This window comes from Petromyzon marinus, chromosome 13, assembly GCF_048934315.1.
Source record: "Petromyzon marinus isolate PM22_M1 ecotype Great Lakes invasive population chromosome 13, UKy_Petmar_22M1.pri1.0, whole genome shotgun sequence".
NCBI lineage: Eukaryota > Metazoa > Chordata > Hyperoartia > Petromyzontiformes > Petromyzontidae > Petromyzon > Petromyzon marinus.
The window spans coordinates 14,313,484-14,337,807 of NC_133679.1; the positions used below are offsets into that span (position 1 = coordinate 14,313,484).

The 24,324-nt window shown below is 53.3% G+C and overlaps 1 long non-coding RNA gene across 2 annotated transcripts; it reads right to left on the reverse strand.

Annotated features, from left to right (window-relative positions):
• Window positions 1-357: 357 nt before the first annotated feature.
• LOC142924439 (uncharacterized) lies at window positions 358-23,270 on the reverse strand. 2 transcript variants are annotated; one of them, XR_012941663.1, is made up of 4 exons: window positions 22,785-23,270; window positions 8,849-8,997; window positions 7,723-7,869; window positions 358-3,838 (listed from the first exon to the last, which is right to left on the reverse strand). It is a non-coding gene; the product is annotated as an uncharacterized LOC142924439 (long non-coding RNA). The 2 variants fall into 2 exon arrangements; XR_012941662.1 differs by lacking the exon at window positions 358-3,838 and adding an exon at window positions 4,446-4,780.
• Window positions 23,271-24,324: the final 1,054 nt, after the last annotated feature.

Sequence of the window (24,324 nt, forward strand, 5' to 3'; positions counted from 1 at the left end):
GTGGCACGGACGCGATCCGTGGTGGTGGGGGGTGGGAGAGAATGGAACGGGAAGAGGGAGGAAGATAAATAAATAAATAATGGGAAGAAGAGAAGCAATGGGAAATGGGAGCGAGAGGATGTTCGTGTGTACGTGCGCACACACATACACGTGGAACACGCGTGTGTGTACATGCACACACACACACACATGGAACACGCGTGTGTGTGTACGTGCACACTCACACACGTGGAACACGCGTGTGTGTACATGCACACACACACACACACACGTGGAACACGCGTGTGTGTACGTGCACACTCACACACGTGGAACACGTGTGTGTGTACGTGCGCACACACACACATACACGTGGAACACGCGTGTGTGTACATGCACACACACGCACACACGTGGAACACGCGTGCAAATACAACGGTCCCCCGTATAGCCTTAACAGGCTCTAGGGGAAAGTGCGGCTAGCGGGCACCTATGAAGGCCGGCACAGCACACGAGGGGGTGGGTGGCCAGCACCACGCCCGAACGCCTTTGTCTCCCCAGTGGCGATTTTTGCTCACCGAACCAGGTACTCACTTGAGGCCGAGTCGACCTAAGGAGAAATCCTGGACCGGTTCAGATAATCGTCACCGGCGGTGGCCCGTGGGCGGGAATCGAACTCGGGTTGCCAGGCTCGTAAATGCAGCGCGCTAACCGCTGCGCCACCGCTCCCCGCAAAACGTGAAGGCACCACGCACACCGAGGTCGCAATCTGAATTTTAATCGGCCCTGTTAACGCAGTCGGCGTTAATTGCTTAGCGCGTCACGTGGGACGTGTGTAACAATCATCGGGCGCGTGCAGCGTGGAGCGTGTTCATTTGAATGTGGAGCAGTAAATTGGCAAACGCAAATTTACTGCTCCCCATTCAAATGGAAGCCGGCAGTGGGGCGGTGGAGGGCCACGAGGACTGAGGCGTGGGAAACCCTTGCTTAGGAGTTCATGGACACGTGCTTGTTAGCGAGCACCTATTAAGGCCGGCACGGTGATAACAACGCCCTGCTGCCTTTGTCACCCAAGTGCCGAGCTTCATGAACACCGCACCAGGTACTCCTTTAAGGCTGAGTTGACCTTCGCGAGGCCCGGCTCCAGATGCCAGATATTCGCTGTCACTGATGTTGGCCGCTGATCGGGACTCCAACTCGGGTAGCCGTCGTCTTCGTAGCGCAGTGCGCTAACCACTGCGCCACCGCTCCCCGTGTGACACACAAAGACAAAGATCCCCCGTGTAGCCTTAACAGACTGTTGGGGCAAGTGCTGTCAGTGAATAGCAACGATGAAGGCCGACACGGCACACGAGGGGGGTGGGTGGCCAACACCACAGACACACACACACACACGCAGACGCTGGCACGTGTGCAATGAGTACGCGTGGCTTTGTGGAGCAGTGCAGCTCATTAGGAGGAGGTAGATCACAGACGCGCGCTGGCAGAGAGACCTTGTGTTAAGCTGCGCTCCGCGGATTCACATTTCAACTCGGCTGTGATGAAGCGATTACACCCACAGCACGTGTACACACACAGACACCACGTGTACCAGGTACACACACACCACGTGTTCCAGGCACACACACCACTTGTACACACACCACGTGTTCCAGGCACACACACCACGTGTGCAAACGTGACAAAGACGTGGGTTCTTTTCTCTCCGCATGTGTATATGTTAGGCAAATCGGTAATCGATTTGAAGCGATTTTTTTGTTTCTCATGCGGTTACCGGTTAATGAATAACCACACTTGTAACATCGCCAGTGCTGATGAATGCATGACTTTTACTCCGTTTGCGGATCCAGCAAAGCCTCTCTGAGGCCCAGGACTCTTTTTCAGGAGGGTCTTGCCAGGTGTTTTGCCATTGAGGGGGCGGGATGCATAGGGATCTACGGATTAAATGCGCCTAACAAATGTTAAATATTGGTATTATAGTTACTCGTGCGAGTATGATTACAATGAAACATTATTTATTGTTATTATTATTGCCCGTGTGAGTATGATTCCAATAATATCAATACTCATTGCTATTATTGTTGCTCGTGTGGGTATGATTCCAACTATATAAATAATTATTGTTATTGCAGTGACATCGCAGGATGTCACTGTGCAGTGCCGGCCGTAGAGAGGCACGGCGTGCTGTGTAGCGACATCGCGGTCACCACTAATGGTGTGGGTGTAGTACCGGCCCTACAGGGGCCCGGTGAGCTCTGAGTGATAGCGCTGGGTGGCACCGCGCTCGGCGTGCAGTACCAGCCCCTACAGGACAGGGTGTGTGGGTGCCGGCCGTAGGAATGAGGTTAATAAAGGCCATGGCACTCTGGTTGACCCGAGAGGACACGTGACCAGTTAAGTCGACCAAGGGGCCCCAAGTGGGGGGCTAGGGGTGGTCACGTGGTTGGGACCCACATCCTTCTCGAGGATTCTGGAAGGTGGTCGTGGCCAAGGGCGGAGCCAGCCACGCCGGAAAGAATAAAAGTCGGGTCACGAGAGGGACCAGGGTTGTTGTTGTTGTTCATCCTGAAGAAACCTTCGTCTACGTTCTACATTCAACGAATCCCCAACACGTGGACCAGGACCCGAGCTGTGGTCCCGGTCCGTAGTAGCAGTTACATTGTAACTAGTGTAGCTAGCCTGGTGGTCACCACCTGGCTAACTACACCAGTCATGTGGTAACTAGTGTAGCTAGCCTGGTGATCACCACCTGGCTAACTACACCAGTCACGTGGTAACTGGTGTAGCTAGCCTGGTGGTCACCACCTGGCTAGCTACACCAGTCACGTGGTAACTAGTGTAGCTAGCCTGGTGGTCACCACCTGGCTAACTACACCAGTCACGTGGTAACTAGTGTAGCTAGCCTGGTGGTCACCACCTGGCTAACTACACCAGTCACGTGGTAACTAGTGTAGCTAGCCTGGTGATCACCACCTGGCTAACTACACCAGTCACGTGGTAACTAGTGTAGCTAGCCTGGTGATCACCACCTGGCTAACTACACCAGTCACGTGGTAACTAGTGTAGCTAGCCTGGTGATCACCACCTGGCTAACTACACCAGTCACGTGGTAACTAGTGTAGTTAGCCTGGTGGTCACCACCTGGCTAGCTACACCAGTAACGTGGTAACTAGTGTAGTTAGCCTGGTGGTCACCACCTGGCTAACTACACAGTTACGTGGTAACTAGTCACCACCATAGGTTGTTATTATGTTAAGGGGAAAGTTACCCAGTGTGTTTGAGTTTAATAAATGTGTTGCCTCCAAGTATACGTCTGCGACTCAGTTGAACTACCTATATGATGATTGTTGCTCGTGTGCGTATGATTTCAATTATATAAATAATTATTGTTGCTCGTGTGCGTGCGACATCAATTATATAAATAATTATTGCTATTATTGTTGCTCGTGTGCGTATGATTCCAAATATGTAATTTGCGGTGTACTATTTAGATATTTTATTTGCCAAAGTTGGACTCTGAAGGCCGGCACACTGTGAACAACTCTTGTGAATGACGTCAAAGCATCCAATGCATTATGAGGAATATATTCAAACCGCGATGCAAATCAGACATCTATCTACACGAAGCGTGTGCCATGAAGAAGGGCCATAATCTGAAACGTCGTCTAATATATATGCGTCTCATTGTAAGGCCACATACACACGTGTGTGTGTGTGTTAATTGTTATTGACTCACGTGTTGTTTGTGCTTATACACCACTGCCAACGCAACAGTAGTAGCAGCAGGATCGGCACCGCACAATGCGTTCTGTTGGAATACGTTAAGGGCATCGGCGCTTCTGCTCGAACAGACCACCGTCTGTTTTCACAGGGGGTGGCGATATTGGAGGGGTACAGAGTGGGGGGCATCACACGGAAGTCACTCGCTTTACGGGAGGCTTGAGTCGATATATAAGATATATAAACATATATACAATACATATGTACAGTAGAGGTGCTACGGGAGGGTGACACGCGGTTGTAGGGCGGTGGCCACAAACACGTCCGCTACGGCCACCACCCTGGGGGGCTGTGGGGGATGCTGTGATCACTCCCAGCCCCGCCCCTCAGTGAGGGACAGTATAAAAGGTGGGACCCGGAGAGCTGAGAGGCAGTTCGACTCAAGCAAGATGAAGAGCCAGTGAAGAAAGAAGATCGACTAGCTAGACCCTGGAACTCCTTTGGCCCGCTGTCCTTCTGAGGGCCGGGCAAAGCAAGCCAGGGGTGCGACGCCAGAGCCGCGAGGGCCGATGTCCTTCTGAGAGCCAGACTCGTGTGGCTGGTGATCGGGACCTGCGCCGAAGCTGGGCCAGGTCAGATAGCCTCCTGAGAGAGGACCAGGATAGAGGGAACCAGGGAGCTAGCTTGGGCTAAAGCTCGGGGAACGTTCCCTCTGTGGGGTACGGGTGAAGAGGCCGTTACCTCTTCAAGTAGCAGATTCGCCACTGTAATTGAAGCGTCTGTAATAAATACGTGTTGCCTCAAGTGAACAGTCTCCGACGTCAATAAGGCCACTACAACTGGGGTCAGAAGTGGGTTTTACCTGCACGAGATGGACACGAGGAACACAGTTCGTGTGCACGAACCAGGCCAAGTTGACGACCCTGCAGAGACGGGTCCGCGGGAGTCGGAGACGGAGTCTGGGGCGATGCCGGCGCTTCAACAACCATCGCAGCCGCCGGGCACGCCGCCACAGTCGGGGGGTGGGCTTCGGGATGCTCACTCCCGCCTCGCCGAATTAATGCTCGCCGCCGCCTCCATACTAGAAGAAATTACCCAAACGGGAGGAGCGGGAGCGGGAGAGAGGGGGGAAAATTGGCGCCAAACGACTGTTCCCGCCATTAACACGGTGCCACAAATTGAAATTGCCGCCATTTCCGGGGTGGCGGGAGCCGGGCGCACCACGTGGGAGGTGGCACCCAAACACCGCTCGCCACGTCATCCCCAAGTGACGGGCACAGCCGTAGCCAACCAGAAATCTCCGCGCCAGAAGCGCTGCGACAAAACGGAGGGGGCCGCCATTGCACTGTACTACAGTGCTGTACGGGACCATCATCGGCAAGCGATGGAGCAGACGTTCCAGCAGCGACTGCCCGTTTTAACCGCGTTCACAGCTGAAGGTGGCGACTGGGGAGCTTTCCAACGACGCTTCCTCGCCCACCAAGAGATGTCGGGCTGGTCCGACGATGAGGCGCTGCGCGCCCTCCCGGCGACTATGGACGACGACGCTCTGGCCACCCTGGTGTCAGCCCCGAGATCACGTCGCTCTACACTGCAGGCAGTGCTTCGGTTGATGGCCACTGTCTACTGGCCACCATCTGTGAGTCGCCACCATTTCCACGACCGGCGGAAGGGCGCGAAGGAAATGCCTCTCGCGTACCGCACAGCTCTTCTGGCCCTCGCTAAGGCAGCTTTTCCGCGGATGGACTGCGAAGGCATCGATGCCATGGTGACGGAGAAGCTCCTAGCGTTGGCCCAGGAGCTGGGCATCGTCGTCCTGGTGGCAGACGAGACGGATATATGCGAGTTGCGAGTTGCCACAAACATTCATGCCCACGAGGTCCTGAAGCGGAACCGGCCTCTCATCGCCGCCGCCTCCACCTCGGAGTGCAGCGAGCCCCAAGACGCCCAGCCATCGGAGGAGGTCTTCGCTGCGACTCGTTCGGGGGATTGGAGGTCGGGTGGCCGACCGCCTCAGCATCCGCGCGCAAGCTGGAGCAACCGAGACCATCGTCAGCCCTCGTCACCTGCTACAACTGTGGCCTCCGAGGCCATGTTGAACCAGGGTGCCGGGCTCCACCGCAGCGTGCACCAGGACCTCGGCCGGACGACGCCCAGGCTCTATTAAACTATCTGGGCCAGTCTTGGTTTCATCCTCTCTCGCAGTCCCATGTTTGTTGGGAACGGATTTTTTGGCTAAAATGCCGATTAAGATCCTCTGATCAGGGCTGTATTGAACTTCCTTTGGGCCGCCGCAGAGCGTTTTTGGTTTCCCCCAGCGGTATATGCACAACCGCTGCGACTGTACAAGCAATGGTCACCCAGACGGTACGCGTACCGCCTGGGTCGCAAATGTTGGTCCCCCTCCGGCTGAGAAAACATCTCGGCATAGGGGTAGCACCGCATGGGGTCCTCTTGGGTCCGTCAAACGGAGCATTGAAGGCGCTGGAGTTGTTGGTGGCTCAGACGATAGTGCAAGCAGACGGGGATCCCTTCGTCATGGTTCTAAATGCGGGTTCTCAGACGGCTGTGGTCCCACAGGGGACCGTGCTCACTCACGCAACGTCGGCACCAATGGGAGAGCCGGTGATTGGGCATGTGCATACCGGTCCCGCTCCACATCCAGAACTAAGCCGGGATCAGGGGTGGTTGGATTCACTTTGTTCTGAATCCAGTGACCTGTCCGGTTCGCAACTTGCTGCACTGCGCGCCCTGTTGCTTGAATTTTCCAACGTTTTGAGCAACCACAAATATGATATCGGTTGCACCGACTTGCTACGTCACCATATTGACACGGGTGACGCCGCCCCCATCCGGCAAAATCCTTTCCGGCTAAGCCCCGCCGAGAAGGAGCATGTCAAATCGGCTGTTAATGACATGCTGTCGGCAGACATAATTTCCCCTTCCACCAGTCCATGGGGGGCCCCCATCGTGCTCGTCAAAAAGCACGATGGGTCTCTGAGGTTTTGCTTAGAATTTCGTCGCCTGAATAAGATCTCTGTGGCCGACGCATATCCACTCCCCAGAATGGACGAATCATTGGACGCCTTAGCGGGGGCACAATATTTCTCCACGTTAGACCTGCTATCGAGATTTTGGCAACTTCCCCTGGATGAGGAGTCAAAACCCAAGACCGCTTTTAGAACACCCGTGGGCCTATTCCAGTGTAATCGGTTGCCCATGGTCACTCCACTCAGCTCCCGTGACATTCCAACGCTTAATGGAATTGGTTTTGGCCTGTCTCCAATGGGATACCTGTTCAATTTACCTGGACGATGTCATTGTGTTCAGTCGGACGTTCGAGGAACACCTCGAACGTCTGCGGGCAGTATTCCTGAAAATGCGGTCCGCTAAATTAAAGTTTAAGCCACAGAAGTGCCACCTCCTCCGGGAATCTGTGCGGTATGTGGGGCACAGTGAGTCGTTCAGGTATCTCCACTGATCCCGCTAAAACTCAGTGCGACTACTCCTGGCACACGCCCACTTCGGTCAGTGAGGTCCGTAGCTTCATAGGGTTTGCCTCATACTATCGGCGGTTCGTCGCACAATTTGCCACCATAGCCAAGCCCCTCCACGCTCTGACGGCAAAGGGCGTAGGAGGAGGCCGCCTTCTGCTCCCTCAGGGACACCCTCGTGAGTGCTCCGTGTTACCCTGATTTCACCGCACCCTTTCTGCTCGACACGGATGCCAGTAACACTGGCATTGGCGGAGTGCTCTCGCAGGTCGTTGGAGGAGTCGAACGCGTCGTCGCCTACGGTAGCAGGGTTTTATCGCCGGCAGAACAGCGATATTGTGTTACCCGTCGCAAACTATTGGCTATCGTATTTTTTATCCAACAGTATCGGCCGTATCTCTACGGGCGGCACTTCACTGTCCGTACGGCCCACGCGGCATTACAATACGCACTCCGTGTTGACCAGCCATCGGGACAACTGTCTCGATGGTTGGAAGTCCTGCAGGACTACCAATTCACGACCACTTACCGGAAGGGTGTTCGCCATACAAACGCTGATGCCCTGTCGCGGCTGCCCGTCAGCGGGGATTGTGCATGTTTCCTTGGATCGGGACGTTGCAAACCGAAATGTGTTGTCCCATCCACTGTTTTGGCCGCCGCCGCTAACGCACCAGCTCTGGGTAGCAACACGTAATGACACGTATGCGCACATTTAAAATCCAGAACTTATAACGTGTATATAAATCTAATAAATCATTTTAGGGATCGTCCGGGATTTGAACCCGGGACCTCCCACACCATAGGGGCCATCCATTTAGTAGGTACGCAAAAATCTGTCAAAACTCTACCTCCCCCCCCCCCCCCGAATCCTATAGGAATGGCCGATATTTAATCCACGCAGAAACGATTAAGGATGAATAATATTGTGTTTAAGCAAACAGATAGTCCACCGCCGGACTAACTCATTTTACGGCCAATGTAGATAAATTATTATCGAGGTTTCACCGCCGCCGTTTCCTATGCGTACGTACATTGTCAGTAGACCCCCCCCCCCCCCATACGCAAGCATACGCATTTGGGTTACCCCCCTCCACCGTACGTACGAAATGGATGGCTCCATAAAAGAGAATCATACCCCGAGACCAATGAGTGTGTGGGTGCGTGGGCGCGTGGGCGTGAGTGCGTGGGTGCGTGGGTGCATGGGCATGTGAGTGCGTGGGCACGCGGGCGCGCGGGTGCGTGAGTGAGTGTGTGTGGGTGTGTGAGTGCGCGGGTGTGTGTGTGGGTGAGTGTGTGAGTGTGTGTGTGAGTGTGTGTGTGAGTGCGTGAGTGTGTGGGTGGGAGTGTGTGTGTGAGTGCGTGGGTGCGTGAGTGTGCAGGTGGGTGAGTGTGTGAGTGTGTGGGTGTGTGAGTGCGTGAGTGTGTGGGTGGGTGTGTGAGTGTGTGGGTGTGTGAGTGTGTGGGGAGCGGTAGTGCAGCAGTTAGCGCGTGAACCCGGCCACCCGAGATTGATTCCCGCTCATGGTCAATACCAGTGGCCATTATCTGAACCGTTCTTGGGCCTCCCCTAGATCCACTCAGTCTGAAATGAATACCTGGTGCGGTGTAAAAACATCGCCACTAAGGAGACAAAGCTGGCTATGTTGGTCACCCACTCTATCGTGCGCCGTCCCGGCCTTCATAGGTGCTCGTTAACAGCACGTGCCCCCAACATTCTGTCTTTGCCTTGGAGAAATCCCTCCGAGAGCGTTCCTCCGCCGATTGCTGCTCCTTGGCCTCGGGGCTCCCTTAGTGGCAGCTGTCCCTATGTGGCACAAATGAGATCATCACGGATTAAGGTTCTGCTGCCGTGCGCTCGCTTCACAGTAGCGGGCGATGTTGCTGCTGCTGCTGCTGTGTGATCCAAATTGAGCGATGACCTCCACCAACAATGGAGGGCAGAGGATTGACGCTCACAACAACGAGCAAAGCACCGGGCGGTGAAAACACAGCAAGTTGGCAAAATAGGGGGGGGGGGGGGGGGGCACAGCAGTTTGCATGGGCCAGTCATCTTCGTCAACCCGCGGCACCTGGGTCTGTCCTGTGACTTTCCGTCAGCGGACGTTCGACACTTTGCGTGGCCTTAAAGGGCAAATAGCCTGGCACAAGCGCCGTGGTGACGTTGGCGTTTGCTGCTGCTGCTGCTGTTGGTGTAGCGGCGTGATTCTTCGAATGTGGCCATTTTGGGCCGCGACGCCGGCACAACGATGGCCGACTCGTCTCGTGTGACGTCACGTGACCAGTCCGAGTGAAGCAGGGGACGCACGGTTGGGAGTGGTTGTGCGGTGAATCCTGCACACACCGCCACCGCTGGGAGCAGAATCTTTATTTAGACTGCATGAGGAGGAATCCGATGAGCCGTGAAGCTCTTTTTCACAGATGTCCAGTAAGGGGCGGGTCAGCAAGTAACAACAAACATGTCAAAAACACGGAAGGAGTGCGAGGTTTCAATAATAAATATATAAAGCTGCAAGAATTGCATAAGTGCATACATCCTCACCGATTTTTCATTTTCAACACTAAACGGAAGCTTGGGAAAGGCAGCAAAACACCAACAACAAACCAGTCCCCTGACTATACCAATTGCAAATTAAAATGTTAGCGATCGACTCTACACGGGTATAACCGGGGCGGCCCACCAGACTCGAACCGCGACCTTCACTTCTCTTGCAACCAACGGCGAGTCCACTGCACCGCTGGGCCACCCAACGGCCCCCCACACTGTCCATCTCTATTCATGAGGGAGACAAGGGGGGCAATGTGTGGAACCAGTGCCCTCTGCGCTGGCGAAATCTCAGACATGAAAGCGCTTGTTGTGAGCCTGGGTTTAGTGGTGGCGAGGATTTTTTTTATATATTTGGGAACAAAGACAAAGGATCCTCCCCACCCCACAAAGCGTAGGGGGCAAGTGCTGTTTGCGAGCAGTACCTTATCAAGGCCGGCAAAAGGCACAAGCCCGGACCGCTTTGTCTCTCTCGTCGCGCGGTTGGCTAACGTACGATGCGAAAGAAGTTCAACGTACGTACATGGGGATTTTTTTTTTATCGCACCAGGTACTGAGTTAAGGCTGAGTCGACCTAGCGGAGGGTCAGGACCGCTTCAAATAATTAGAAATTCTATTAGTGGCCGTGAACGGCAAATTAACTCGGGTGGCGGGATTCGTAGTGCAACGCCCTAACCACTACCCCACCGCTCCCCGCTATATGGGAACAGACAGATATGCACGAGAGACAGAGAGACACTGAGACAAATAAAAAAAAAATCTACAGATATGAAATGGATAGAGTGGGAGTGTGAGAGATGTGGTGTGAATGATGGAGTGTGTGTCTGTAAGTGTGTGTGAGCGTGTGCGTGATAATGTGTGCCCACGTGTGTATGTGCGTGATAGAGTGCTCATGTGCGCGCCTGTGTGGAGCGGCGGGAAAGTGGTTAGCGCACTGCGCTGCGAATACAGTAGCGTGCATTCGATTCCTGCCCACGGTGACCATCAGTGGCGAGTCATATCTAAAATCGGTCATAGCCCTCCCTCCCCCTAGGTCGACTCAGCCTTAAATTAGTACAATTCATGGGGCGGTCTTTAAACATCAGCAACTTCTGACCACAACACCACCCCGTATTCCTGGCTCTTCATAGGTGCTCGCCAATAGCACTTGTCCCAACACCCTGCAAAGGCGATACGGGGGGGGGGCTTCGTCTTTGCGTGTTAGAGTGTATATTAAATAGTTAATGTACGTTTATATAGTGTTTGAGAGAGGTGACATGCGTCTGAGTGAGTGGCCTACGATCCATCCTGGGTTTAACCAGGCTGGGTTTGTGTGAGGAGCTCAAAGATCTTTGAAAGATCTGGACACAGTCTCATCGGTGAACTCCTCCCGTCAGGTGAAGCTGCATTGGCTGGGCCATGTCGCCCGCATGCCTAGCATGTCCAAGAAGCTTCTGTTTGGACGGATAGAGGAGTATGAACGGTCGCGGCACGGGCTAGAGAGGAGATGGAGTGATGTAGTACATCTGAGTGGACTCGCGGATGACTGGTACCAGCGCTGTAAAGATTGCTCTCTGCGGAGGAGGCTCGTGAAGGACGCTACTGGGCAGTTGGAGGCAGTCGCCCTCCAACAACAGCGGAGGGCGGAGGAGCGATGCTCACAACAATGATCGGAGCGCCGGGCGGTTAAGATGCAGCGAGTTCGCATAGGGAGAACAGGTGGTGCATCTGCCAATAATCTCAGTCAGTCAACCCATGACACCTGGGTCTGTCCCATGACATCCTGTCAGCAGCGAGCCATTGATACTTTACGTAGCCTCAATGTGCACCTAGCCTGGCACAAGTGCCGTGGCGACATCACCGCCACTAAATGAAAAACGGAGCATGTATGTCTGGGAGCGGTAGTGTAGCGGTTAGCGCGCTGTGCTATGAACCTGGCGACCCGGGTTCGATTCCCGCTCACGGCCAACACCAGTGACGGTTATCTGAACCGGTCCTGGGCCTCCCCTAGGTCGACTCAGCCTCAAATGAGTACCTGGTGCGGTGGATAAAAACATTGCCACTGGGGAGACTAAGGCGGTCGGGCGTGGTGCTGGCCACCCACCCCCTCGTGTACCGTTCTGGCCTTCATAGGTGCTCGCTAACAGCACTTGCCCCTACAGTCTGTTAAGGCTATACGGGGGATCTTTGTCTTTTTTGTATGGGAAGATGCGTGTTTATGAGGGAGTGGGATGGTGTGTGTTCGTGTGATAGAGGGGTGTGTGTGTGTCGGTTTAATTGTGAGAGAGAGATTGTGTGGTTGTTACATTGTGGGAAAATTGTGCGTGTGTCTTTGTGTTTGTGGGGAGCGGTAGTCCAATAGTTCGCGCGCTGCGCTACGAACCCGGCGACCCAAGTCTGATTCCCGGTCACGGCCAGTGACGATCGTCTCAACCGGTCCTGGGCCTCCCCTAGGTCGACTCAGCCTCAAATTATTACGTGGTCTGATGTGTAAACATATCTACTGGGGAGGTTCGGGTCTTCAAAGGTGCTCGCTAACAGCACTTGCCCCAACAGTCTGTTAAGGCTTTACGGGGCATCTTTGTCTTTGTATTTGAGAGAGCTGGGGTGTGTGTGGGAGAGAGACCGCGTGTGTGTGAGAGAGAGATTGCATGTGTACAAGAGAGGGCGTGTGTGTGTGTGTGCATGAGGCAGATGCTGTGAGATGGTTTGTATGTATGAGAGAGATGGTGTGTGAGAGAGATGGTGTGTGAGAGAGAGAGGCGTATGTGAAATAAATTGTGTGTGTATGAGATAGATGGTGTGTGTGTGAGAGAGAGAGATGGTGTGTGAGAGAGATGGTGTGTGAGAGAGATGGTGTGTGAGAGAGATGGTGTGTGTGTGAGAGAGATGGTGTGTGTGTGAGAGAGATGGTGTGTGTGTGAGAGAGATGGTTTGTGAGAGATGGTGTGTGTGAGAGAGATGGTGTGTGAGAGGGATGGTGTGTGAGAGAGAGATGGTTTGTGGGAGAGAGATGGTGTGTGAGAGATGGTGTGTGAGAGAGATGGTGTGTGAGAGATGGTGTGTGTGAGAGAGATGGTGTGTGAGAGAGATGGTGTGTGAGAGAGATGGTGTGTGTGAGAGAGATGGTGTGTGAGAGAGATGGTGTGTGTGAGAGAGATGGTGTGAGTGAGATGGTGTGTGAGTGAGATGGTGTGTGTGTGTGAGTGAGATGGTGTGAGTGAGATGGTGTGTGTGTGTGTGTGTGAGTGAGATGGTGTGTGTGTATAGCCCGCATGCCCAGCCACTGCATGCCGAAACAGCTTTTGTTCGGCCGGATCGAGGGGGCTAAACGGGCGCGGCACGGCTAGAGAAGAGATGGAGTGATGTGGTACAGGAGGATGTGGAGCTGAGTGGACTTGCCGATGACTGGTACCAGCGGTGTCAAGATCGGCCTCTGTGGAGGAGGCTCGTGAAGGACGCTACTGGGCAGTTGGAGGCAGTTGCCCGCCAACAACAACGGAGGACGGAGGAGCGACGCTCACAACAACGAGCGGAGCGCCGGGTGACTAAGGCACAGCAGGTTGGCACAGTAGGGAGGCACAGGTGGTGCATCAGCCAGTCATCTCAGTCAGTCGACCCGTGGCACCTGGGTCTGCCCCGTGACCTCCTGCCAGTGGACGTTCGACACTTCACGTGGCCTCAAGGTGCACATGGCCTGGCAAAAGCGTCGTGGTGACGTCACCACCACTTAGTGGCGAATGGCGGTTGTTGTTGTGCTTGAGTGAGATGGTGTGTGAGTGAGATAGTGTGTGAGAGATGGTGTGTGTGTGAGATGGTGTGTGTGTGAGATGGTGTGTGTGTGAGTGAGATGGTGTGTGTGAGATGGTGTGTGTGTGAGAGATGGTGTGAGTGAGTGAGATAGTGTGTGAGTGAGATGGTGTGTGAGATGGTGTGTGTGTGAGATGGTGTGTGTGAGTGAGATAGTGTGTGAGTGAGATGGTGTGTGTGTGAGATGGTGTGTGTGTGAGTGAGATGGCGTGTGTGGGGAGCGATAAAGTAGCGGTTAGCGCGCTGCGCTATGAACCTGGCGACCCGGGTTCGATTCCCGCTCACGGCCAACACCAGTGACGATTATCTGAACCGGTCCCAGGCCTCCCCTAGGTCGACTCAGCCTCAAATGAGTACCTGGTGCGGTGGATGAAAAACATTGCCACTGGGGAGACTAAGGCGGTCGGGCGTGGTGCTGGCCACCCACCCCCTCGTGTACCGTTCCGGCCTTCATAGGTGCTCGCTAACAGCACTTGCCCCTACAGTCTGTTAAGGCTATACGGGGGATCTTTGTGTGAGTGAGATGGTGTGTGAGTGAGATGGTGTGTGAGTGAGATGGTGTGTGAGATGGTGTGTGAGCGAGATGGTGTGAGTGAGATGGTGTGTGAGTGAGATGGTGTGTGTGTGAGTGAGATGGTGTGTGTGTGAGTGAGATGGTGTGTGAGTGAGATGGTGCGTATGAGTGAGTGAGATGTGTGCGAGTGAGATGGTGTGTGTGAGTGAGATCGTGTGTGTGTGTGTGAGATGGTGTGTGAGTGTGTGAGATGGTGTGTGTGTATGAGTGAGTGAGATGGTGCGCGTGAGTGAGATGGTGTGTGTGTGTGTGTGTGAGATGGTGTGTGAGTGTGTGAGATGGTGTGTGTGAGATGGTGTGAGATGGTGTGTGAGTGAGATGGTGTGTGAGTGAGATGGTGTGTGTGTGTGTGAGTGAGATGGTGTGTGAGTGAGATGGTGTGTGTGTGTGTGAGTGAGATGGTGTGTGAGTGAGATGGTGTTTGTGTGTGAGTGAGATGGTGTGTGTGTGTGAGTGAGATTGTGTGTGAGTGAGATGGTGTGTGTGTGAGATGGTGTGAGTGTGAGTGAGATGGTGTGTGAGTAAGATGGTGTGTGAGTGAGATGGTGTTTGTGTGAGTGAGATGGTGTGTGTGTGAGATGGTGTGAGTGAGATGGTGTGTGTGTGAGTGAGATGGTGTGTGTGTGAGTGAGATGGTGTGTGTGTGAGTGAGATGGTGTGTGTGTGAGTGAGATGGTGTGTGAGTGAGATGGTGTGTATGAGTGAGTGAGATGGTGTGTGAGTGAGATGGTGTGTATGAGTGAGTGAGATGGTGTGTGAGTGAGAAGGTGTGTGAGTGAGATGGTGTATGAGTGAGATGGTGTGTGTGAGTGAGATGGTGTGTGAGTGTGTGAGATGGTGTGAGTGAGATGATGCGTGTGAGTGAGATGGTGTGTGTGTGTGAGATGGTGTGCGAGTGTGTGAGATGGTGTGTGAGTGAGATGGTGTGTGAGTGAGATGGTGTGTGTGAGTGAGATGGTGTTTGTGTGTGTGAGTGAGATGGTGTGTGTGTGTGTGTGAGTGAGATGGTGTGTGTGTGAGATGGTGTGTGAGTGAGATGGTGTATGAGTGATATGGTGTGTGTGTGTGTGAGTGAGATTGTGTGTGAGATGGTGTGAGATGGGGTGTGTGTTTAGTGAGATGGTGTGAGTGAGATGGTGTGAGTGAGATGGTGTGTGAGTGAGATGGTGTGTGTGTGAGTGAGATGGTGTGTGAGTGAGATGGTGTGTGAGCGAGATGGTGTGAGTGAGATGGTGTGTGAGATGGTGTGTGTGTGAGTGAGATGGTGTGTGACTGAGATAGTGTGTGTGTGTGTGAGATGGTGTGTGTGTGAGTGAGATGGTGTGTGAGTGAGATGGTGTGTGAGCGAGATGGTGTGAGATGGTGTGTGAGATGGTGTGTGTGTGAGTGAGATGGTGTGTGTGTGTGTGAGTGAGATGGTGTGTGTGTGTAAGATGGTGTGAGTGAGATGGTGTGAGTGAGATGGTGTGTGTGTGAGATGGTGTATGAGTGAGATGGTGAATGAGTGAGATGGTGTGTGAGTGAGATGGTGTGTGAGTGAGATGGTGTGTGTGTGAGTGAGATGGTGTGAGTGTGTGTGAGTGAGATGGTGTGTGAGTGAGATGGTGTGTGAGTGAGATGGTGTGTGTGTGTGAGTGAGATGGTGTGTGAATGAGATGGTGTGTGAGTGAGATGGTGTGGGGAGCGGTGGCGCAGTGGCTAAGCGCCCTGCGCCACGAACCCAGCGGCCCAAGTTCGATTCCGGCTACCACCAGTGACGATTACCTGAATGGGTGCTGGGCCTCCCCTAGGTCGACTCAGCCTCAAATGAGTACCTGGTGCGATGTATACATGTAGCTACCTGGGATACAAAGGCGGCCGGGCGTGGTGCTGGCCACCCACCATCATCGGTGTTCGCTACCAACACTTGCCCCAACAGGCTATACGGGGGAGCTTTGTCTTGTGTGTCTGAGAGGGAGAGAGAGGGGAGATGGCGTATGAGAGAGAGATTGCGTGTGTGTGAGAAAGAGAGATTGTGTGGTAGGGAGATGGTGTGTGGTAGAGAGAGAGAGATGGTGTGTGGTAGAGAGAGAGAGAGATGGTGTGTGGTAGAGAAAGAGAGATTGTGTGGTAGGGAGATGGTGTGTGGTAGAGAGAGATGGTGTGTGGTAGAGAGAGAGAGAGAGAGATGGTGTGTGGTAGAGAGAGAGAGATGGTGTGTGGTAGAGAGAGAGAGATGGTGTGTGGTAGAGAAAGGGAGATGGTGTGTGGTAGAGATAGAGATGGTGTGTGGTAGAGAGAGAGAGATGGTGTGTGGTAGAGAGAGAGAGATGGTGTGTGGTAGAGAGAGAGAGATGGTGTGTGGTAGGGAAAGGGAGATGGTGTGTGGTAGAGAGAGAGAGAGATGGTGTGTGGTAGAGAGATGGTGTGTGGTAGAGAGAGAGATGGTGTGTGGTAGAGAGAGAGATGGTGTGTGGTAGAGAGAGAGATGGTGTGTGGTAGAGAGATGGTGTGTGGTAGAGAGAGAGAGATGGTGTGTGTGGTAGAGAGAGGGAGATGGTGTGTGGTAGAGAGAGATGGTGTGTGGAAGAGAGAGAGATGGTGTGTGGTAGAGAGAGAGATGGTGTGTGGTAGAGAGAGAGATGGTGTGTGGTAGAGAGAGATGGTGTGTGGAAGAGAGAGAGATGGTGTGTGGTAGAGAGAGAGATGGTGTGTGGTAGAGAGAGAGATGGTGTGTGGTAGAGAGAGAGATGTTGTGTGGTAGAGAGAGAGATGGTGTGTGGAAGAGAGAGAGATGGTGTGTGGTAGAGAGAGAGAGATGGTGTGTGGTAGAGAGAGATGGTGTGTGGTAGAGAGAGAGATGGTGTGTGGTAGAGAGAGAGAGATGTTGTGTGGTAGAGAGAGAGATGGTGTGTGGTAGAGAGAGAGATGGTGAGTGGTAGAGAGAGAGAGATGGTGTGTGGTAGAGAGAGAGAGATGGTGTGTGGTAGAGAGAGAGATGGTGTGTGGAAGAGAGAGAGATGGTGTGTGGTAGAGAGAGAGATGGTGTGTGGTAGAGAGAGAGATGGTGTGTGGTAGAGAGAGATGGTGTGTGGAAGAGAGAGAGATGGTGTGTGGTAGAGAGAGAGATGGTGTGTGGTAGAGAGAGAGATGGTGTGTGGTAGAGAGAGAGATGTTGTGTGGTAGAGAGAGAGATGGTGTGTGGAAGAGAGAGAGATGGTGTGTGGTAGAGAGAGAGAGATGGTGTGTGGTAGAGAGAGATGGTGTGTGGTAGAGAGAGAGATGGTGTGTGGTAGAGAGAGAGAGATGTTGTGTGGTAGAGAGAGAGATGGTGTGTGGTAGAGAGAGAGATGGTGAGTGGTAGAGAGAGAGAGATGGTGTGTGGTAGAGAGAGAGAGATGGTGTGTGGTAGAGAGAGAGATGGTGTGTGGTAGAGAGAGAGAGAGATGGTGTGTGGTAGAGAGAGATGGTGTGTGGTAGAGAGAGATGGTGTGTGGAAGAGAGAGAGATGGTGTGTGGTAGAGAGAGAGATGGTGTGTGGTAGAGAGAGAGATGGTGTGTGGTAGAGAGAGAGATGGTGTGTGGCAGAGAGAGAGAGATGGTGTGTGGTAGAGACATGGTGTGTGGTAGAGAGAGAGAGATGGTGTGTGGTAGAGAGAGATGGTGTGTGGTAGAGAGAGAGAGATGGTGTGTGGTAGAGAGAGAGAGATGGGGTGTGGTAGAGAGAGATGGTGTGTGGTAGAGAGAGATGGTGTGTGGTAGAGAGAGAGAGATGGTGTGTGGTAGAGAGAGAGATGGTGTGTGGTAGAGAGATGGTGTGTGGAAGAGAGAGAGATGGTGTGGTAGAGAGAGAGATGGTGTGTGGTAGAGAGAGATGGTGTGTGGTAGAGAGAGAGAGATGGTGTGTGGTAGAGAGAGAGATGGTGTGTGGTAGAGAGAGATGGTGTGTGGTAGAGAGAGAGAGATGGTGTGTGGCAGAGAGAGAGATGGTGTGTGGCAGAGAGAGAGATGGTGTGTGGCAGAGAGAGATGGTGTGTAGTAGAGAGAGAGATGGTGTGTAGTAGAGAGAGAGATGGTGTGTGGTAGAGAGAGATGGTGTGTGGTAGAGAGAGATGGTGTGTGGTAGAGAGAGATGGTGTGTGGTAGAGAGAGATGGTGTGTGGTAGAGAGAGAGATGGTGTGTGGTAGAGAGAGATGGTGTGTGAGCAAGGGTTTGTGCGAGAGATAAATGGGGCGATTTCAGAGAGAGGTAAGAGATAATAGGAATGAGAGAGAAAGGGTGGGGGAGGGGAGGATAGATGAAGAAATGATGGTGGTTGGGGGCAGGGAGAGGGGGGGGTAACAGAGCAATGATAGAGAATGAGATTTGGAGCGGGTGCGGAGGAGAGGGAGCGTAGAGATATGGAGAGAGATTAGGGTAGAGATAAGGAGTGCTGGGGAGAGGCAAAAAATGTTGAGCAAGGGAGAGAGGGAAGATGGGAGGGAAGTGTTGTAGATGGATACGGGGGAGAGTGGGAGAGGGGGGGGAGAGGGGGGATGAGGGGAACAAGGGGGGGGGAGGAGGATGGAGGGATGGAGGGAGAGAGGGGAAATTTGCATGAACAGAGAGAGAAAAGGGGGTAGGGAACGAGAGAAAACTAGAGGGAGAAGGGAGAGGGAAAGGGAGAGAGAAAAGAAGAGACAAAGGGAGAGGTATGGTAAAAAGAGAGAAGTGAGTGGATGGAGAGAGTAGAGAGGGAGAAATTATAAAGAAAGGGAGAGAGATGGGAGAGGGTAGAGAGTAGAGAGAGAGTAGAAAGTCAAGCAGGAGCCATCCCAGGCCATCCCTGACACTGGGGGAGAGGACGCCGCTGGGCCATGCGCCAGCCCAGCCGCTGCAGCTCTTCCAGCTGAGCCGGATGGCGGGGAGATCGACTCAGATCGGGACGACTGCTTCAGCGTGCGGAGCGAGAGCAGCCAGGGGTCTACACTCCCTGACCCTCAGACTCCCCTGGTCTCCCCGGAAAATCTCAGGCACTTCCTCGATGAGACCAACCTGAAGAAGGAAAGAGCGGACATTGCCTTGGCTCGATGGAAGGACATCAAGGCAATAAAGGCCTCTGTGACTCAAGCCGAGAAACTCCTCGCCAAGCAGGGACTCGAGTCCCGGGGCAAGGAGAGGGCAAGGCTGAGATATTTCCGCAAACAAATTACAAGGTGGGTAGCCACGGAGGCAAGGAACAAGCAATGCCTATGTACACTGGCTCCCAAAACGTGAACGGGAGCATCCTGCGGACATGGAGCTCCTTTGCCTTCAGGAGGCTGAACCAGCCGTGATCGGCCGAGGATCTGGTCTTCGAACCGATCCTCAGGAACCCACAAACAAAGCCACCATCCACCACCGCCACCCCCGGCATGGAGAGGCGCCTCACCAACGCATGGCTCACCAGGTTGGGAGATCTGGTGGAGCCTGGAACACGGGGCCGGTGGCTCGGACCAGCAGACATGGCCGCAAAGACAGGGGGGCTGCAGTCGCTCCGGGTGGCTGCCCGGATTCTAGCCGAAGCCAAGGGGGCCTTCTCAGCGGCAGCGGGGACAACGCCCCCCATCAGAGATGGGGATGACGAGGCCCCTCTCGATCCCCCTCCACCGGAGCTCTCAGTCGTGCCACTGCGTCGCCACTGCCGACAAACGAAGGCAGATCATGACCTGTGCCGGCTGGAAGACCTACCGGAGGTTGCCTTTGCGAACGTCAAGAGGAAGGTGCTCTACTCCTACATGGTCCGGTTCCACCAACAGGACACCCTGAGGAGCCACAAGGACCATGCCTGGAGGAGAGCCCTGCCCTGCATCTCTCCGGGGAGGCCTCGCTGGAGGCAACTCTACTCCAGCCCGACGTACAATCGCATCGGAGACCTCAGCTGGAGCATCGCCCACGGCACCGTCACCACCAACGTCTCCCTGGCGCTCTTCACCGACACATCCCCGGAGTGCCGGTTCTGCGGTAAAGTGGAGACGGTGGCGCACCAATACGTGGAGTGCAAGAGCCTGGACTCGCTGTTCAAGGTCCTGAGAAACATCCTCCTAAGGTTCAGCCTCCACTTCTCCCCGACGGTCCTCATCTTTGGATACCCGAAGGGCGACGGGTCCCAACATCTTCAGGGGCTGGTCAACGTGCTCTTCGGCTACGCCAAGCTCGCCATGTACAGGGCGAGGAAGGTGGCCCTGGAGGGGCAACGTCTGGCCAGCAGCCTTGGCACCTTCCGCGCTCTGGTCAGAGCCAGGGTGTGGCTGGAGTTCCGCCATGCGCGGCTGACCCACGCCGTGCCGGCCTTCAAGGAGCAGTGATTGCTGGAGGAGGCCGTGTGCTCGGTGACAGAAGACGGAGAGCTCTGTGTGGAGATATGAGCTACCCGTCGGAGGCCGTAGGAGTGCGAGAAGGGCTGGGTGCAGATGCAACACTTGTCGTAAAAAAATATATATAAAATACAACTATTACAAATATTACATAGAAAACATAGGGGGAACATAGACATGGAGTAGGGAGAGAGGGGGAAGAGAGAGAGGGGGTAGAGAGAGAGGGTAGAGAAAGAGGGAAGGGGTAAGGAGAGCAGAGCGTGAAATCTATTGTGAGATCTTTCATTTAAAAGGGGGGGGGTTAACATAAAGCAAAGCATTAAAAAAACTAAATGATGGACGAAGCAAAGTGCCGACTGCACCGAGCATCTTCTTGTTTCCTCTGATCGTAAAAAAAGAGGGAGTCAAGGGAGAGAGAAAGGGAGAGAGATGGGGGAGGGAAGGGAGAGAGAGAGAGAGGAGCAGAGCCGGACAGGGTTGGAGATGGAGGAGATTATGGCGGGAGGGAGAGTGGGGGAGGAGGGAGGGAGGGGGAGGGAGAGCGGGAGAGGAGGGAGGGAGAGTGGGGGAGGAGGGAGAGTGGGGGAGGAGGGATGGAGAGTGGGGGAGGAGGGAGGGAGGGAGGGGGAGGAGAGAGAGTGGGAGAGGAGGGATGGAGAGTGGGGGAGGGAGAGTGGGGGAGGAGGGATGGAGAGTGGGGGAGGAGGGAGAGTGGGGGAGGAGGGATGGAGAGTGGGGGAGGAGGGAGAGTGGGGGAGGAGGGAGAGTGGGAGAGGAGGGATGGAGAGTGGGGGAGGAGGGAGAGTGGGGGAGGGAGAGCGGGGGAGGAGGGAGAGCGGGGAAGGAGGGAGAGTGGGAGAGGAGGGAGAGTGGGAGAGGAGTGATGGAGAGTGGGGGAGGAGGGAGAGTGGGGGAGGGAGAGCGGGGGAGGAGGGAGAGTGGGGGAGGAGGGAGGGAGAGTGGGGGAGGAGGGAGGGAGAGTGGGGGAGGAGGGAGAGTGGGGGAGGAGGGAGAGTGGGGGAGGAGGGATGGAGAGTGGGGGTGGAGGGATGGAGAGTGGGGGAGGAGAGTTCAGAGGGAGTGAGAGGAGGAGGCGAAGAGAGAGGCGGTGGGGGGGCAGATAGTAAAAGACATCAGGAGGAAGGTGGGTGCAGGGAGACGAGGTGGTGGTGGTGATAGAATGGTGCTGGGAGTGGGGGAGTCTGGGGGGGGGGGATATTCAGCCCTTTTCTCGGAAAGACAGAACACGCGGAAAAGAGGAGAGGCAGAACACACACACACTATACTGTATAAGGCACACAGTAACCATGGCGACACACACATATCTATATACTACTCGTGCGAGAGTGTGTGCCGAGCACGCGACCGAGGAGATGGAGCGCTCAAATCGGCTCCTACTCCGGACGGGAGCGATGGGCGGTGGGACTGTCGCGGATCCCAGGATCGTGCGTGAGAGATGGCCACGCCTTTCATCCAGCAGTGGATTGATCCTGGCTGATGATGATGATGGTGATGATGATGATGCGAGTGTACACGCACAGCACACGTGCGTGTGTGTGTCCGTATCGGGGAGCGGTGGCGCAGTGGTTAGCGCGCTGCGCCGTGAACTCGCCTACAACCCGAGCTCGATTCCCACTCACGGCCACCAACACGAGTGACGATTATCTGAACCGGTCCTAGGCCTCCCCTAGGTTGACTCAGCCTGAAACGAGTATCTGGCGCGGTGTGTAAACATCGGCCGGGCGTGGTTGCTGGCCACCCACCCCCCTCGTGTGCCGCTCGCTAACAGCACTTGCCCCAACAATTTGTTGAGGCTATACGGGTGGGGGGGGGGCAGATTCTTTGTCTTCCTGTAACAATTGACAACACTTGCAAATAATAGCGGAGTCAAGTTCGCCCACTCGGTTAAAATAACGTCTGCATTGGCATCACGCGGGGTGGCTACGCAGTGCCAATGGTTCCCACACGGAACGACGTTTTATAGAGAATATAACATATATAAAACTTAAATCGGATTCAACCGTAACTCAAATGTATTCCATCTATGGGTCCACCTTGTCTGCGAACAACTATCAACCTCCATTCGCCAGGCCTCGGATTTCTTCACAAGTTTGGCTGCCGCCTGACGATGCTGGTTGTAATTACGAGCGAAACGTCGGACTCGAATTGCAAATGTTGTGAATTTACTCTCCAATCCTGCGCTAGTAAGGATGTTTTGTTTAGGTGACAAACCATGCTAAACAGCTGCGTCGGGTGGTAGTGGGTTTCACGACACATTTATATTTTAGCGATCGAACCCAAAAGAAACTCCTTAAAAAGAAAGTTTATTTTTTTTAAACAACGGTTTTATTAACAACTTCGTTTAACTCACGGTCGAGAAGTACGTCAGTGTTGAGACGCCCGCTTCCACACGAACGCTTACAGTGAATTAATTAATGACTGCACACGGAGCAGGCGATTCGAGAGTTTAGGGACCGCGGCGTTTTTTGGTTACCTACACAAACATATATACATAAATAATAAGGCGTACATACAAAATGTCAATTGCTTTAAAGTAGCCAATTAATTGATCAATTGATGTCGATGTTGACACAGGCATGCATTGTCACGGAATCTGAGTAGGTGTAGCAAAGTTTGTAATTGATTGTACAATAGGAAATAGACTAACTTTTTGATGACAATATTTGACCATGACAAACGTCGGAGTCAAGTTATGTAAAACCGTTGAAAATAAGTAATATTTAAAAATAACTTTAAAAAAACACGCTTTCATTAAATGTACTAGAAATGTAAGAACTCCAGGAATTGGCCCCGAAGCTTCCACAACGTAAGGGACCGTGGTCAATTACAGCCAACGTCAGTTGAGCGTGGACAATTAGACCCAAGACGAAACATAACATAAAAAAATGATTGTTTAAAATATATATTTTTTATTTTTTTATGATAGAATATAGTATTGTCATCAGTATGACATAAGTATACCAAGTTTGCAGTCGATACCACATTGGGAAGTGGGTAAAAATTGAGTTACAGGATTTGAGGATACAACAACAGAGTGAGTTAAACGAAAGCGTGAAAAAAACATCTTATGGACATCAACCTCCTGTTTACTGCCTTCACCGCTCGTTCAACAGTTATGTGATCTTCCTGTTGTGTAGCATCTCCCCCTCCTCCTCCTCCAAACAACAACACCACCCCCCACACCCCTCCCCGCAACCCCCTTCCACTGTCTCGCGTGTTACATCTCGTCTGTATGGTTTGTCTCGTTAGTTAGGTCCCTTTTGTCTCGTTAGTTCCATCCCATCTGTATTGTCTGTCTCGTTAGTTATGTCCAAGCTGTATTGTCTGTCTCGTTAGTTATGTCCAAGCTGTATTGTCGGTCTCGTTCCATCCGGTCTGTATTGTCTGTCTCGTTCTGTCCGGTCTGTATTGTCTGTCTCGTTCTGTCACGTTTGTATTATCTGTCTCGTTAACTCTGTCCCATCTGTATTGTCTGTATCGTTAGTTCTGTCCCGTCTGTATTGTCTATCTCTTTCATTCTGTCCCGTCTGTATTGTCTGTCTCATCAGTTATGTCCAGGTTGTTTTGTCTGTCTCCTTAGTTCTGTCCCGTCTGTATTGTCCGTCTCGTTAGTTTCGTCTTGTCTGTATCGTTAGATCTGTCTCATTTGTATTGTCTGACTCGTTAGTTATGTAGTGGGCTCAATTGAGGTGTACACTTGATCTTATAGGCAACACGTTTTATTTAATAACTCCACTGGTAACTCCTACTTAACAGGATAACGACTAAGGGTGGTGACCACCATGAGTAACTATAAACACTTGGAGGGATGACTATTTACATACTGGATGGGACAACTACTAAATCGGACCAGGACAGGAAACACGCTGCCTGGTCCACGTGCGCGAAGA